The 16,482-nt window shown below is 44.9% G+C and overlaps 1 protein-coding gene across 1 annotated transcript in view; it reads right to left on the reverse strand.

The window, feature by feature from the left end:
- Window positions 1–3,699, reverse strand: part of LOC129843373 (phosphatidylinositol 4-phosphate 3-kinase C2 domain-containing subunit beta-like) — a 63,055-nt gene extending 59,356 nt beyond the window's left edge. The window contains exon 1 of the mRNA XM_055912083.1: window positions 3,391–3,699. The gene's annotated coding sequence lies outside the window, so the exon portion shown is untranslated. The remainder of the gene's footprint in view (window positions 1–3,390) is intronic.
- Window positions 3,700–16,482: the final 12,783 nt, after the last annotated feature.

Below are 16,482 nucleotides of genomic sequence, written 5' to 3' on the forward strand. Positions count from 1 at the left end.
GTTACAGCGTAATTACATACAGCAGGTTGCTCCATTGGTCAATCGTCTGGTATAAAGCCTATGTGGTGTACAGTCTGGTGGACTGACATTATCACTCATGGTTGATCCCTTAGGCTACAGCCCCTCCCACTAAACAAAGTTTAGTACCTAAGATTAGCAAAACGTTGCTGTAATGTAGTCAGGCCAGTTCGTCTTGTTGTGTAGGGTAGACTACTAAACCACTACAGTGCTGCCCTGTAGGGCCTAATAAAGGACCTTATATACTGAGTGTATAAAACATTAGGAACACCTTCCTGATATTGAGTTGCACCCCCATTTGCCCTCAGAACAGCCTCAATTCGTCGGGGCATGGACTCCGCAAGGTGTCGAAAGCGTTCCACAGGGATGCCGCCCCATGTTGACTCCATTGTTTCCCACAGTTGTGTCAAGTTGGCTGGATGTCCTTTGGGTGGTGGACCACTCTTGATACACACAGGAATCTGTTGAGCGTGAAAAACCCAACAGCGCTGCAGTTCTTGACACACTCAAACCGGTGTGCCTGGCACCTACTACCATACCCTGTTCAAAGGCCCTTAATAAATCTTTTGTCTTGCCGATTCAACCTCTGAAAGGCACACATACACAATTCATGACATTATTTTTTTATTTAACTAGGCAAGTCAGTTAAGAACAAATTCCTATTTACAATGATGACATACCCCGGTCAAACCCTAACGACGCTGGGCCAATTGTGCGCTGCCATGTGGGACTCCCAATCACGGCCGGTTGTGATACAGCCTGGAATCAAACCAGGGTCTGTAGTGATGCCTCTAGCACTGATATGCAGTGCCTTAGACCGCTGCGCCACTCGGCAGCCCAAATGTCTCAAGGATGAAAAATCCTTCTTTAACCTCTTTCCTCTCCTTCAATTTAGAAACTCAAACAATACTTTAGAACCACGTAAATATACTCCATTTGAAGATTGTGCAGGACTATGGTAGATTGGTTCCTTAATCTAGATTTTCAGACTGTTAAAGTATTCATCTGGTCAATATGTCAGTGTATTATGTCTGTTGTTTGTAACAGTGTGTTATATGTGAAAATGTGATTGTATTATATATTGTATTTGAATGTTTAAGGACTCTTGGAAGATTCCTCCAAATGGGGACAAAAAGAGGTGCTAATAAAATAAAATAAATCCCCCTGATTGAAGTGTATTTAACATCAACAAGGGATCATAACGTTCACATGGTCAGTCTGTGTCACGGAAAGAGTAGGTGTTCCTGATGTTTTGTACACTCAGTGTATAAGGCTGCACGACAGAAAGCCAACAGAGGATAGGAGAGGGATTATTTATGGAGTGGGAGGTGTGGATATTTTCTGAATTCTCATAAGCAACTTTATTAGTGGCAGTTACCCTACCTGACATGACAGAGCTAACCTCTGCCAGTACTACCCTCTGCCAGTACAGCTACTGTATAATAAGAGTAAAGCTATAAGCAATCATAGAGATGATACGCGTCACTTCCTCTGCTCGGAGCAGAACAATGGGACAGTTGATCCCAGAATGGAATTAGAGGGTGCCAAAGACGACTTGTAATAATTTCCACAGAACATTTTACAAAGACACATTCACTCGAAGTACAGTCCAAATGCAAAGTTTGGTAACAGATTGACGGCACAAACAACACAAATCGTCATTCTATAACCACACGTTGCCTCTGCACTGTTCTTCAAGTAAATGTGGTTTTGTCAAATCTTTGGGGAAATTGTTCAAATAAATCCTTGTGGATAGAGTTGTATGGTTTGGTTAACTTTACAAATCATTGGTTTCGGTTTGGCATACATTTTAAAGTGGAAAGAAGTTGGAGTCTCAGCATCACTTAAAGTGGAATTGGCCCTATTGCAGGGTCTGGTCTGTTCAACAAACTGAGGAATATGGACTCAACGTTATGCCACGTTAGACCAGGGCCTGCATTTATCAAGCGTGGGAGTGATAGGATGTTTAAAATAATAATAATATTAGGTAAGATTATTATGTAGATCAACACTCCTACTCTGAGATGCTTGAAAAAAAACAGACTTTGATTTATAAGGTGACCTGTCTCTTTAAGGATAGGACTGGTGTTGGGGGAACTGATCCTATGTCAGTTGTTACAGGGCTGGGAGTTACAGCAGCTGCAGTTTGAGAGAGAAAAAAGAGAAAAGAGAGAGAGATGAGAAAGAGAAGAGGGAGAGAGAGAGAAGAGATAGAAAGCGAGAGAGTGTTCTGGGTTGGGGCATCTGGATCCCATATTCCAAAGGTCACATGGATATAAAGGATAACACCAGCCTCCATAAAGTTTATTACAAATACATATGCAGTGTATGGTCATATGGCATAGCCTCACGGGATCAGGCGGCACATGAGGCTGAGACAAGCATCGCCAGCCAGACTGCATGTTTTCATTATTACAGACAGAACATTAGAAAGGTGTGTGGTGATGTGTGAGGATAAATTGACAACCTTTCGTTCTCTTCTCTGTAACTTACAAAATACTCATGACAACTTGGCAAATTGTATGCAAATTGTTCATAATTAAGCCACGTTTTTACAATTGCTTATTACATGCCTACCGTATAACGTGCACTAGCTTGTCACAAATGTGCCATGCTGTGTATTCATTCTGCCTACTCGGTTGCAAAAAATTTCTCGAACGGAAGCTAATAGAACGAAACGGGGAGGGACATACCTGAATTTGTCCAATAGAAACGCTCGATGTAGTTGCAAAACATTTCCAACTGTTTGGCGGAATGAATACACCCCTGCTCAGTCAAAACTCCAATAGCCCTACTATACAATTTCACCATTAGCCCAGCAACCTAGGACACCAGCAGCTGCTTGTTATCACTGTTTGTTGGCTATTTTATGACATGGCCGGATGCATACAACTACGTACAAATTTGACAGCTTTGACTTCAAAACAATGCCACAGCAGAAAGCTTGCTGGTGCAACCACTGCGTGGTTTATTACACTGTAGCGCCCATCTAACTTGTCACACTGACTATTGTAGCCATAGCATGGCTGAGGTTTGCAACATTGTAACACCACATTAAGGTTGGCCTACACTTTGAATAATTGTTTTTCTATTGCCCACAAACTAGGCCGAGGGGATTTATTATAATTTCTCTCATAACTAGAATTGTATAAAATAGTCATAGCAGTAGCCTACTGTGCTTCGTCGGCCACTAAACAGCGTCACTGCTCAAGCAGCGATATAGCGCAGTCGATATTTTACTGCAAGTAGACACGAGCTACGAACTTCACTGCTCACGAAACACACCATGCAACAAAACACACATATGTAATCTGATTTGTAGGCTAATGTGTGTGGACATTAATTGTTAATTCCAGGTGGAAAATCCCTTACCTGCTCTAGATCTATGGCCGCCATAATATTCTAATTATTCTGCGTTCAGTCTGCTCAAATAATGATTCCAAAATATATCAAACAATTCCTCGGCAGTGGTATCCGGCGGTGGTATCGCGTCTGATATTATCGATATATCTGTCATTAACCAAATCGAAAGGGCGCCCGCGTCCCTAATTGTTGAATAATACAGCCAGTAGCTCTCGCCACCAAAACCCGCTTATTTTGTAAGCGAGTTGCTGAGGTTTTAGGTTTTGATGATCGGCTGCGCATCGCCCTCTCATCAGTGTCTGTGGGGCTGGAGGGGAGCGTGGGAATTACTTGTAGGAACGTGACCTCTGGCGGACAGCTTTTGTAAGTAACAGCGCCCTCTTTTCTTGTTGCTATGTTGCCTGACTTCCCTTGTCTTTCCTCATACGTAAATTATCCACAGTGACTGCTGCTGAGCAAACCTAGAGATCCCGCTAGCCCAGTTAGAAACCCCCAGAGCTGTGAAAATCTGCAACCAGACAAACTAACATTCCTAAATACTATTCCGTAGTAAATAAAGTATAAAGGAACCCAAGGGCGTCATGCATCCATTATTTTAGAGGGGACATTTTTTTATTTTTTTATTTTACCGTTATTTTACCAGGTAAGTTGACTGAGAACACGTTCTCATTTGCAGCAATGAAGTACATGTGGATGGATGGGGGTGGTCTGTAGGGGGGCTGATCCCCACTCCTGAAGTTGGAGAATTTAGCATTTTTCAAACACCTGAAACAAACACCTGTTTTATCCTGCAATCTAGAGCCTGCATAGGTTATATCAGCATACCTTTTTTTCTTGTTCAATTGTCATTTTAATTAATGATGCACATTGGTTCTTTAGGAACTTTTATACTGGTATATAGTTGTATTTATTCATCAAGAAGAAACTCTACACTCTCTCCTCGTCCACTGATGATACTGTATGCACACACTAAAGTATCTAGCTTCCTGCCTAGAAGATCTTTGCTCAGTGGTGCACCTTTGAAGGAACCACTTACTAGGGAGAGGAGTCCAGTCAGTGTGCCACCTCCACAAAATACAGTTGACAGATAAAACCGGGGCTTAAAAACAAATTCTATCAATTCATTTAAAATCGGAAGGGAAAAAAAAGACAAATCTGAGGGGGCACTTGATCAAGTGCCCCCTATGGGCATGACACCTCTGAGGGAACATCTCATGTCATTATTACCTTGCACCAAGGTAGGCCAATGTCAGTGAAGGCAGTTGCATAAAACTTAGGCCAACCAATGTTGATTCTTTTTTCAAAATGAAAAAAAAGTGATCAGTAGTCTGATAATACCGATAAGAATAAGAATAATAACGAATAAGGAAGGAGATTGAAAGCAATGTGGCAAAATGCTGGTGTTATAGACAGGATTCAAGTGGAAGTTGCGTGACATGACCCAGTCACCATCTATTATGAGTAGGTGTTAAAATTTAGAATAGGAAACAATACAGTAGGAATTGAATTGATTTCTGTATATGTCTGTGTTTTGTTTTAGAAAACTAGGTCATATTCTATGTAAGCACATTCATCTTGATGTCATTCTTTCCTTACAAATGAAATGAGGTTATCAGTTCTAAAGAAAATATATACAGAAAGACACAGCTCCCTTCTTCCTTCCCTCCCTCTCTCTCTCCCTCTCTCCGTCTTTCTCTCAGCTGGCAGTGCAGTAGAGTTGTCAGCCAGTGTTGATAAGAAGTGACCATAGTGAAAGCTGGATTTGACATCTGTTTTAAACAGGAGGAAAGCAGCACCACTATGTGGTCATGTTTGGTAGTACATGTTCTGCCCTTCCTTATGACTCTTTATCACTAGGGGTCCTGATGTTGGCGTGGCCTGTGTCCGTGTGTGCAGCTGTGGTTTAGCAAGTCTGATGTTGTCTGATTCTGACATCACATCAAATCAGGCAATAAAAGCTTGGTTATTATGGATTTGGCAATAAATATGTTACTCTAAAAAGGGCTTATTTGTTGTCTCCTACATTATGTGGTGTCTTCATGTTTCTAATGAACAATGCATCTATACAACATAAAAGAACGGTAGAAAAGTCAGCTGAGTACAGCCTGTATGTATGACATCATCATTGGTTGGCCAATTCATCCCAGCATTTACACCTTGTGGACCAGTAGGTGGCAGAAGAGGATAGTTCCTCCATCCCTCATGCACAAAGGCGGGGAGCTGTGTCTCCTCTGTGCAGTTCGGTCTACTGACCTGCTGTATCCATGGCGACCTTGGCTACTGATTGACTAGTGGATAGCAATCACACAGCCCCAAATACAACAAAAAGTGACTGCTATCCTGAGACTTATTGGCTGTACCGTAGGCTACGTATTGTAACATCCTCAGAGAACGTTGAAACAATCGAGGAAACAAATTATTGTGGGGCTGAAATATAGGTATTTGTTGAAGCTCAATGTTAAATTCAATCTCCCTACCATCATATCTATGCCAATATGACACCAATCCAGATGAAAATTCGCAAATCGACTTGATTGGAGGTGCACAACACACATCCCGCCTCTCGTCACGAGCCATTAGTCCGTTACTGAGAACCACATACCAGATTTTTAACAAGGTCATTAGCATTAGGGTCATCAGACAATTGTTTTGCTCAGAACTAGCTCAATAGCTAAGTGTCAGATAAGAACGAGACTACAGCGTCCATAAAGGGACCATTAGACTTGCCACCTTTTGGCCAGTGTTTGGAGCCAGATAGCTGCCAAAAGGTTGAACGTGCGTATCATTAGGATCATAAGAAAATACATATGTGAATGAATGTGAAATGTCATCTGTGAACACACAAACACCATGTTACGATTATGGACTAACATATTAGTCTTGAACAAAGATTCTCCAAGATGGCGTAGCAGTCAGACGTCTTTGTCTTTTGTCCTGAGGTGTCCCATGTATATATCTTTTTACATCGTTTTCTTCACATATCTTTTTAAAATATTTTCCTAAACCTCAACTTCTAAATACTCTCCTGTAGCTCGCCTCACCCAATGTGGCATGGATCTGCTTTTTTCTAAAGTGTTTATATTTACTTCGGATCTGGAATCCCTCAACTGAAGCTAGCCAGCTAACAGTTAGCAAACCGTTGCTAGCGGTCAACCGCTAACCGTTTAGCTCGGAAAGCTCTCGCCCATTCGAGCAACATGACTCAAACCAGAGCATAACGGACCTATTTCTCTCCACATCCACGGATTCCTACCGCAAACTCTGAACATTTTCATCTGGATCTTCGCAACTAGCTAACCGCAATCCCGGGTGACCACTCCTGGCTAGCGTTTCCATCCCGGAGCAAGCACCAATTAGCCTGAAGCTAGCCCGGCCAGGGCTCCTGTGCTACCACCCAAGCCCACTCCTGGGCTACAATATCCGTGCCCCGTACCGACAGTACCCCCAGAACCACGCCGATCCTCTACGACTGGAATAGCAACATAATCTGCCCGAGAATTCCAACAGGTCCCTCAGGCGCGATGCCCGCTGAATGCCCATTCTGCTAACCTGCTAGGCCTGCTAGCTACCTAGAGCTACTTGGAACCCTACTAACTCCACGACTGGTCTATCGACGTCACCGCACGAAGAGGCAAAAACAGACTTACCCCCATCGCGACGTCCCCCAAAGGCTAACTTGCTAGCCCCGGTCTATTAACTGCTAGCTTGCCTGCCCCGGTCTGCTAACTGCTAGCCCCTGCTAACTGCTTGCTTGCTAACCCGGTCTGCTAACTGCTAGCTTGCCAGCCCCGGTCTGCTTATTAGCCTGGATATTACTCACCAATTTACCAGCATCGGACTGTCTCTCGACAACAACGCCGGATTCCTGCCGTAATCCCTGAGCTACTACTTCTGATCCTCACAGCTAGCTTGCAGCTAGCGCAGCTAGCGCCACTGCCACGAAGCTAGCACCAGTTAGCAAACACAATTCTACAATTCACAACCTCTCTTTCGCCATCGCCATCCGGCTTGGATTCTCTGTCGACACGACCACGTCTGGTCTGCAGACGAATACCCCATCCGCTGTGCCCTCAACCGGCCTCCGTCTGAGCAGACCCCCTCCGTCTGAGCAGACCACCCCCCGGGCTACTAACTTTAAACGCCGCGTGCTAGCTTAGTGGAGGCCTCCCTGCTCCATCTACAGCTGCCCCCTGGACACTATGATCACTTGGCTACATAGCTGATGCCTGCTTGACTGTCCATTAATTCACGGTACTCCATTCTGTTTATTTGTGTTTTATCTGTCGGCTCTGTGCTTTAACTCAGGATCTGTGTGTAGTTAATCCGACCCTCTCTGCCTAGTCGTCGTCATTTTTACCTGCTGTTGTTGTGTTAGCTGACTAGCTGCTGTTATCTCACCTGTTGTTTTAGCTAGCTCTCCCAATCAAGACCTGCAATCACTTTATGCCTTATTGTATGTCTCTCTCAAATATCAATATGCCTTGCATACTGTTGTTCAGGCTAGTTATCATTGTTTTGGCTTGCAATGGACCCCGTAGTCCCACTCTCAGTACCTCTGATACCTCCTTTGTCCCACCCCCCACACATGCGGTGACCTCACCCATTGAGACCAGCATGTCCAGAGATACAACCTCTCTTATCATCACCCAGTGCCTGGGCTTGCCTCCGCTGTACCCGTGCCCCACCATACCCTGGTCTGCACATTATGCCCAGAATCTATTCTACCACGCCCATAAATCTGCTCCTTTTATTCCTTGTCCCCAACGCTCTAGGCGACCAGTTTTGATAGCCTTTAGCCGCACCCTCATCCTACTACTCCTCTGTTCCTCGGGTGATGTGGAGGTAAACCCAGGCCCTGCATGTCCCCAGTCACCCTCATTTGTTGACTTCTGTGATCGAAAAAGCCTTGGCCTCATGCATGTCAACATCAGAAGCCTCCTCCCTAAGTTTGCCTTACTCACCGCTTTAGCACACTCTGCCAACCCTGATGTCCTTGCCGTGTCCGAATCCTGGCTTAGGAAGGCCACCAAAAATTCTGAGATTTCCATACCCAACTATAACACTTTCCGTCAAGATAGAACTGCCAAAGGGGGAGGAGTTGCAATCTACTGCAGAGATAGCCTGCAAAGTTCTGTCATACTTTCCAGGTCTATGCCCAAACAGTTCGAACTTCTAATTTTAAAAATTAATCTCTCCAGAAATAAGTCTCTCACTGTTGCCGCCTGCTACCGACCCCCCTCAGCTCCCAGCTGTGCCCTGGACACCATCTGTGAATTGATCGCTCCCCATCTAGCTTCAGAGTTTGTTCTGTTAGGTGACCTAAACTGGGATATGCTTAACACCCCGGCAGTCCTACAATCTAAGCTTGATGCCCTCAATCTCACACAAATCATCAAGGAACCCACCAGGTACAACCCTAAATCCGTAAACATGGGCACTCTAATAGACATTATCCTGACCAACTTGCCCTCCAAATACACCTCTGCTGTCTTCAATCAAGATCTCAGCGATCACTGCCTCATTGCCTGTATCCGCCACGGGTCCGCGGTCCTGACCAACTTGCCCTCCAAATACACCTCTGCTGTCTTCAATCAAGATCTCAGCGATCACTGCCTCATTGCCTGTATCCGCCACGGGTCCGCGGTCAAACGACCACCCCTCATCACTGTCAAACGCTCCCTAAAACACTTCTGCGAGCAGGCCTTTCTAATCGACCTGGCCCGGGTACCCTGGAAGGATATTGACCTCATCCCATCAGTTGAGGATGCCTGGTCATTCTTTAAAAGTTACTTCCTCACCATATTAGACAAGCATGCTCGGTTCAAAAAATGCAGAACCAAGAACAGATATAGCCCTTGGTTCACTCCAGACCTGACTGCCCTCGACCAGCACAAAAACATCCTGTGGCGAACTGCAATAGCATCGAAGAGCCCCCGCGATATGCAACTGTTCAGGGAAGTCAGGAACCAATACACGCAGTCAGTCAGGAAAGCAAAGGCCAGCTTTTTCAAGCAGAAATTTGCTTCCTGTAGCTCTAACTCCAAAAAGTTCTGGGATACTGTAAAGTCCATGGAAAACAAGAGCACCTCCTCCCAGCTGCCCACTGCACTGAGGCTAGGTAACACGGTCACCACTGATAAGTCCGTGATAATCGAAAACTTCAACAAACATTTCTCAATGGCTGGCCATGCCTTCCTCCTGGCGACTCCAACCTTGGCCAACAGCCCCCCCCCCCCCCCCCCCCGCTGCTACTCGCCCAAGCCTCCCCAGCTTCTCCTTTACCCATATCCAGATAGCAGATGTTCTAAAAGAGCTGGAAAACCTGGACCCATACAAATCAACTGGGCTTGACAATCTGGACCCCCTATTTCTGAAACTGTCCGCCGCCATTGTCGCACCCCCTATTACCAGCCTGTTCAACCTCTCCTTCGTATCATCTGAGATCCCCAAGGATTGGAAAGCTGCCGCGGTCATCCCCCTCTTCAAAGGGGGAGACACCCTGCACCCAAACTGTTACAGACCTATATCCATCCTGCCCTGCCTATCTAAGGTCTTTGAAAGCCAAGTCAACAAACAGATCACTGACCATCTCGAATCCCACCATACCTTCTCCGCTGTGCAATCCCGTTTCCGAGCCGGTCACGGGTGCACCTCAGCCACGCTCAAGGTACTAAACGATGTCATAACCGCCATCGATAAAAGACATTACTGTGCAGGAGTCTTCATCGACCTGGCCAAGGCTTTCGACCCTGTCAATCACCATATTCTTATCGGCAGACTCAGTAGCCTCGGTTTTTCTAATGACTGCCTTGCCTGGTTCACCAACTACTTTGCAGACAGAGTTCAGTGTGTCAAATCGGAGGGCATGTTGTCCGGTCCTCTGGCAGTCTCTATGGGGGTACCACAGGGTTCAATTCTCGGGCAGACTCTTTTCTCTGTATACATCAATGATGTTGCTCTTGCTGCGGGCGATTCCCTGATCCACCTCTACGCAGACGACACCATTCTGTATACTTCCGGCCCTTCCTTGGACACTGTGCTATCTAACCTCCAAACGAGCTTCAATGCCATACAACACTCATTCCGTGGCCTCCAACTGCTCTTAAACGCTAGTAAAACCAAATGCATGCTTTTCAACCGTTCGCTGCCTGCACCCGCACGCCCGACTAGTATCACCACCCTGGACGGTTCCGACCTAGAATATGTGGACATCTATAAGTACCTAGGTGTCTGGCTAGACTGCAAACTCTCCTTCCAGACTCATATCAAACATCTCCAATCCAAAATCAAATCTAGAGTCGGCTTTCTATTCCGCAACAAAGCCTCCTTCACTCACGCCGCCAAACTTACCCTAGTAAAACTGACTATCCTACCGATCCTCGACTTCGGCGATGTCATCTACAAAATAGCTTCCAATACTCTACTCAGCAAACTGGATGCAGTTTATCACAGTGCCATCCGTTTTGTTACTAAAGCACCTTATACGACCCACCACTGCGACCTGTATGCCCTAGTCGGCTGGCCCTCGCTACATGTTCGTCGTCAGACCCACTGGCTCCAGGTCATCTACAAGGCTATGCTAGGTAAAGTGCCGCCTTATCTCAGTTCACTGGTCACGATGGCTACACCCACCCGTAGCACGCGCTCCAGCAGGTGTATCTCACTGATCATCCCTAAAGCCAAAACCTCATTTGGACGCCTTTCCTTCCAGTTCTCTGCTGCCTGCGACTGGAACGAATTGCAAAAATCTCTGAAGTTGGAGACTTTTATCTCCCTCAACAACTTTAAAAATCTGCTATCCGAGCAGCTAACCGATCGCTGCAGCTGTACATAGTCCATCTGTAAACTACCCACCCAATTTACCTACCTCACCCCCCATACTGCTTTTATTTATTTACTTTTCTGCTCTTTTGCACACCAGTATCTCTTCTTGCACATGATCATCTGATGATTTATCACTCCAGTGTTAATCTGCTAAATTGTAATTATTCGATTTATTGCCTACCTCATGCCTTTTGCACACATTGTATATAGATTCTCTTTTTTTCTACCATGTTATTGACTTGTTTATTGTTTACTCCATGTGTAACTCTGTGTTGTTGTCTGTTCACACTGCTATGCTTTATCTTGGCCAGGTCGCAGTTGCAAATGAGAACTTGTTCTCAACTAGCCTACCTGGTTAAATAAAGGTGAAATAAAAAATAAAAAAATAAAAATCTTGTGTTGCAATTCTTTTTTTGGATATATTTTTTGTTGTTGTACTTTTTATACCTTTTTCTCCCCAATAGGCCCAAGCCTATACTATGCCATCTACTGGTATAACGGCGTTATCAAATGCCGTTTTAAAACAAGCCCTAGACTTTTATTTTGAAAATGAAACCGAAAGCTGCAAAGCAACTCTAATGTTGCCAGCAGCATACCACCCTGCATCCCACTGCTGGCTTGCTTCTGAAGCTAAGCATGGTTGGTCCTGGTCAGTCCCTGGATGGGAGACTAGATTCTGCTGGAAGAGGCGTTGTAAGGCCAGTAGGAGGCAACCTTTCCTCTGGTCTAAATATCCCAATGCTCCAGGACATTGCCCTGTGTAGGTTGCTGTCTTTCGTATGGGACATTAAATGGGTGTCTTGACTTTCTGTGGTCACTAAAGATCCCATGGCACTTATTGTAAGAGTAGGGATGTTAGCCTCGGTGTCCTGGCTAAATTTTCAATCTGGCCCGCATACCACCACGGTCACCTAATCATCCCCAGCTTACAATAGGCTCATTCATCCCCCTCCTATCCCCTGAAACTGTTCCCCAGGTTGTTGATGTAAATGAGAATGTGTTCTCAGTCAACTTACCTGGTTAAATAAAAACATGTGGGCTAGAGCTGCTTGATTGACAAGCTACTTTTGGTTCATGTTCTTTGCAAATGCCACATTCCTGACAAAAATGTGTATGTATAAAAATACCTGTAACCGAGTAAAGTAAGAATTTAATTTGTAAATATTAATTCATAGTCGTAACGTATGTTTACAGATCTCATTTTACGTTTACGTTTCACGTTTCACGCATGGCTTTTCTAACGATCCTAACAATTTACGTATGGGTTTTCTCACAATCCTAATGATACGCACGTTCAACCTTTTGGCAGCTATCTGGTTCCATACCAGTGGTGCGCATTCATGGTGGCCAAGCAGGCTTCCCCAAGAAATAAATCCAACACAAAAATATCAAATTTTTTAGCTTTCGTCTCTCTGTGTTTCATAACTTTCCTTCAATTCGCAAGAGGCTGAATGGATCTCACAGGATAAAGCATCCGAGCGAGCGAAACAAACTCCTCTGTCTCTCTATGTGTAGGCCATCTATCTGATGCTGTCTGGTCCAAACGAGTAGCATTGAATGCAAAGGAAGCCAGCAAGCATTTGGCCTCCCTTGTCAAAAAAGAGAAAATAATTTGGCAATCAACGTTGAGCTAAACTGAGCAAGTTCAACTGGGAATGGTCCTGGTGAGAAAAATAAAAGTGTCAAGGGAAGCCAGCTTTAATTTGGCATCTCTCCTATACAATCGCTTTGAGAGAATATGTCATTAACAGAAACAACTTGAATTGTTGCATCTCGTTGTGTTGTTGTCCGCCGGTGGCTAGCTAGCTGGCTAAAGTTGGCCCTTTCCTAAAGTAGCTATGGATGGAGATAGGGATTTGGATTTGTGGTTTTACTTAATTCTCTGTACTGACCAGTGATTATAACAATGATTCTGACTCAACCATTAATTCATACATTGTTGTGCCCCTGGCATGAAAGAGTATGGAGGTTCAATATGTAGAAGGCTAATGTTAACTAGCTAACGTTGCCCATGAATGGAAGTTAGACTAGCGAGCAACCATTTTAGCCAGAGTATGATCCCCACCACAGTTGCAACATTCTCAATTCACAGATTCTTCAATACCATACTTCTCCCGTCTACAAACATTTGACACGTGACCATATCCTTTTCAATTCCCACTCTATAATGGTTTGGACACAAATGCTCTTACCGCATACATCACATATCCAAGCTTCACATATTCAGATAGAGTCTCCTCAAACAACAATAATATTGATAGGCTTTTCTCTTTCCTTCCAACTACCAAACGGGTCAGATTACATGTACTGACCACTCCTGGGATTTTCTGATTAAGGTACTTGTCATCTATATCCAGCGAGACTCCAGCTATAACACTTTTGGCAGGCGCCCTGCTCCGGAGATCATTACATTTTACTTCTGACGTGGACAATTTTGCCAGTTCTTTGCCAGCTTCTTCATCGACACAATTAACCAAAACAAGGCTGCTTCTAGTCACCTTGATTGAATCCACCTTTCCCACTGTTTTCTTTACTGTTCTCGATATTACAAATGGAATTACCAAATTAAATTCATTGTCCAAAAAATTCAGTCCAACAACAAATACATAATTGGACCGGTCCTTGTCTTCTACTACAACTTTTGCTCGTTTTGTTCCTTTCTTTGATTTGCTTTTCCATTAATAGTCACACACTTCACTTGCCGCACTTTCAGATCCAAGCACAGTCGCCATTTCATCCCACCCGCCAGTTAACGTTTGCTAGGTAACGTTAGCAAATGTAAAACTGCAACTTTAGCTAACATGCATGACGAGTTCATGCACCACAACATTAAATCAAATCAAATCAAATTGTATTAGTCATATGCGACGAATACAACCGTGAAACGCTTACTTACAAGCCCTTAACCAACAATGCAGTTAAAAAAATAAATATACCAAATAATTAAGGAGCAACAATAAAATAACAGTAGCGAGGGGGTTCCGGTACAGAGTCAATGTGCGGGGGCACCGGTTAGTCGAGGTAATTGCGGTAATATTGACATGTAGGTAGAGATAAAGTGACTATGCATGGATAATAAACAGAGAGTAGGAACAGTGTAAAAATGGCAGGTGGGGTTGGGACAATGCAAATAGTCCGGGTAGTCTTTTGATTAGCATGGGGGTAGAAGTTGTTAAGAAGCCCTTTTGACCTAGACTTGGCGATCCGGTACCGCTTGACGTGATGTAGCATAGGGAACAGTCTATGACTAAGGTGGCTGGAGTCCTTGGAAATTTTTAGGGCCTTCCTCTGACACCGCCTGGTATAGAGGACCTGGATGGAAGGAAGCTTGGTCCCAGTGTTGTATTGGGCCACACACACTACCCTCTGTAGTGCCTTGCGGTCGGAGGCCGAGCAGTTGCGATACCAGGCGGTGATGCAACCAGTCAGAATGCTCTTGATGGTGCAACTTTTTAAGGATCTGAGGACCCATGGCAATTTTTTTCAGTCTCCTGAGGTGGAATAGGCATTATTGTGCCCTCTTCACGACTGTTGGTGTGTTTGGACCATGACAGTTTGTTGGTGATGTGGACACCAAGAAACTTGAAGCTCTCAACCTGCTCCACTACAGCCCTGTCGATGAGAATGGGGGTGTGCTCGGTCCTCCTTTGTCTGTAGTCCACAATCATCTCCTTTGTCTTGATCACGTTGAGGGAGATGTTATCCTGGCACCACACGGCCAGGTCTCTGACCTCCTCCCTATAGGCTGTCTCATCGTTGTCAGTGATCAGGCTTACCGCTGTTCTGTCATCAGCAAACTTAATGATGGTTTTGGAGTCGTGCTTGGTCATGCAGTCATGGGTGAACAGGGAGTGCAGGAGGGGACTGAGAACACACCCTGACGGGCCCCTGTGTTGAGGATCAACGTCGCAGATGTGTTGTTGCCTATACTTACCTTCTAGCGGCGGCCCGTTAGAAAGTCCAGGATCCTGTTGCAGAGGAAGGTGTTTAGTCACAGGGTCCTTAGTGATTAGCATTATGGTGTTGAACGCTGAGCTGTAGTCAATTTATTTTATTTATTTATTTTATTTTACCGTTATTTTACCAGGTAAGTTGACTGAGAACACGTTCTCATTTGCAGCAACGACCTGGGGAATAGTTACAGGGGAGAGGAGGGGGATGAATGAGCCAATTGTAAACTGGGGATTATTAGGTGATCATGATGGTTTGAGGGCCAGATTGGGAATTTAGCCAGGACACCGGGGTTAACACCCCTACTCTTACGATAAGTGCCATGGGATCTTTAATGACCTCAGAGAGTCAGGACACCCGTTTAACGTCCCATCCGAAAGACGGCACCCTACACAGGGCAGTGTCCCCAATCACTGCCCTGGGGCATTGGGATATTTTTTAGACCAGAGGAAAGAGTGCCTCCTACTGGCCCTCCAACACCAATAGCATTCTCATGAAGGTGTTCCTTTTGTCCAAGTGTGAAAGGGCAGTTTTGACTGCAATAGCGATTGCATCATCTGTGAATCTGTTGGGGCGGTATGCAAATTGGAGTGGGTCTAGGGTTTCTGGGATAATGGTGTTGATTTGAGCCATGACCAGCCTTTCAAAGCACTTCATGGCTACAGACGTCAGTGCTACGGGTCGGTAGTCATTTCGGCAGGTTACCTAGGTTTTTGGGCACAGGGACTATGGTGGTATGCTTGAAACATGTTGGTATTACAGACTCGGCTAAGGACAGTTTGAAAATGTCAATAAAAACACTTGCCAATTGGTCAGTGCATGCTTGGACTACACATCCTGGTAATCCGTCTGGCGCTGCGGCCTTGTAAATGTTGACCTGTTTAAAGGTCTTACTCACATCGGCTATGGAGAGTTTGATCACACAGTCTTCCTGATACCTCCGACGAGTGTCGGAGTCGTTGTAGTACGATTCAATCTTAGTTCTGTTTTGACGCTTGCCTGTTTGATGGTTCGTCGGAGGGCATAACGGAATTTCTTATAAGCGTCTGGGGTTAGAGTCCCACTCCTTGAAAGCGGCACCTTTACCCTTTAGCTCAGTGCGGATGTTGCCTGTAATCCATGGCTTCTGGTTGGGTTATGTACGTATGGACACTGTGGGGACGATGTCATCGATGCACTTATTGATGAAGCCAGTGACTGATGTGGTGTACTCCTCAATGCCATCGGAAGAATCCTGAAACATATTCCAGTCTGTGCTAGCAAAACAGTCCTGTAGTTAACATCTGCGTCCTCTGACCACTTCCTTCTATCTTGCCAATGGACCAA

This window comes from Salvelinus fontinalis, chromosome 3, assembly GCF_029448725.1.
Source record: "Salvelinus fontinalis isolate EN_2023a chromosome 3, ASM2944872v1, whole genome shotgun sequence".
NCBI classification, from domain to species: Eukaryota; Metazoa; Chordata; class Actinopteri; order Salmoniformes; family Salmonidae; genus Salvelinus; species Salvelinus fontinalis.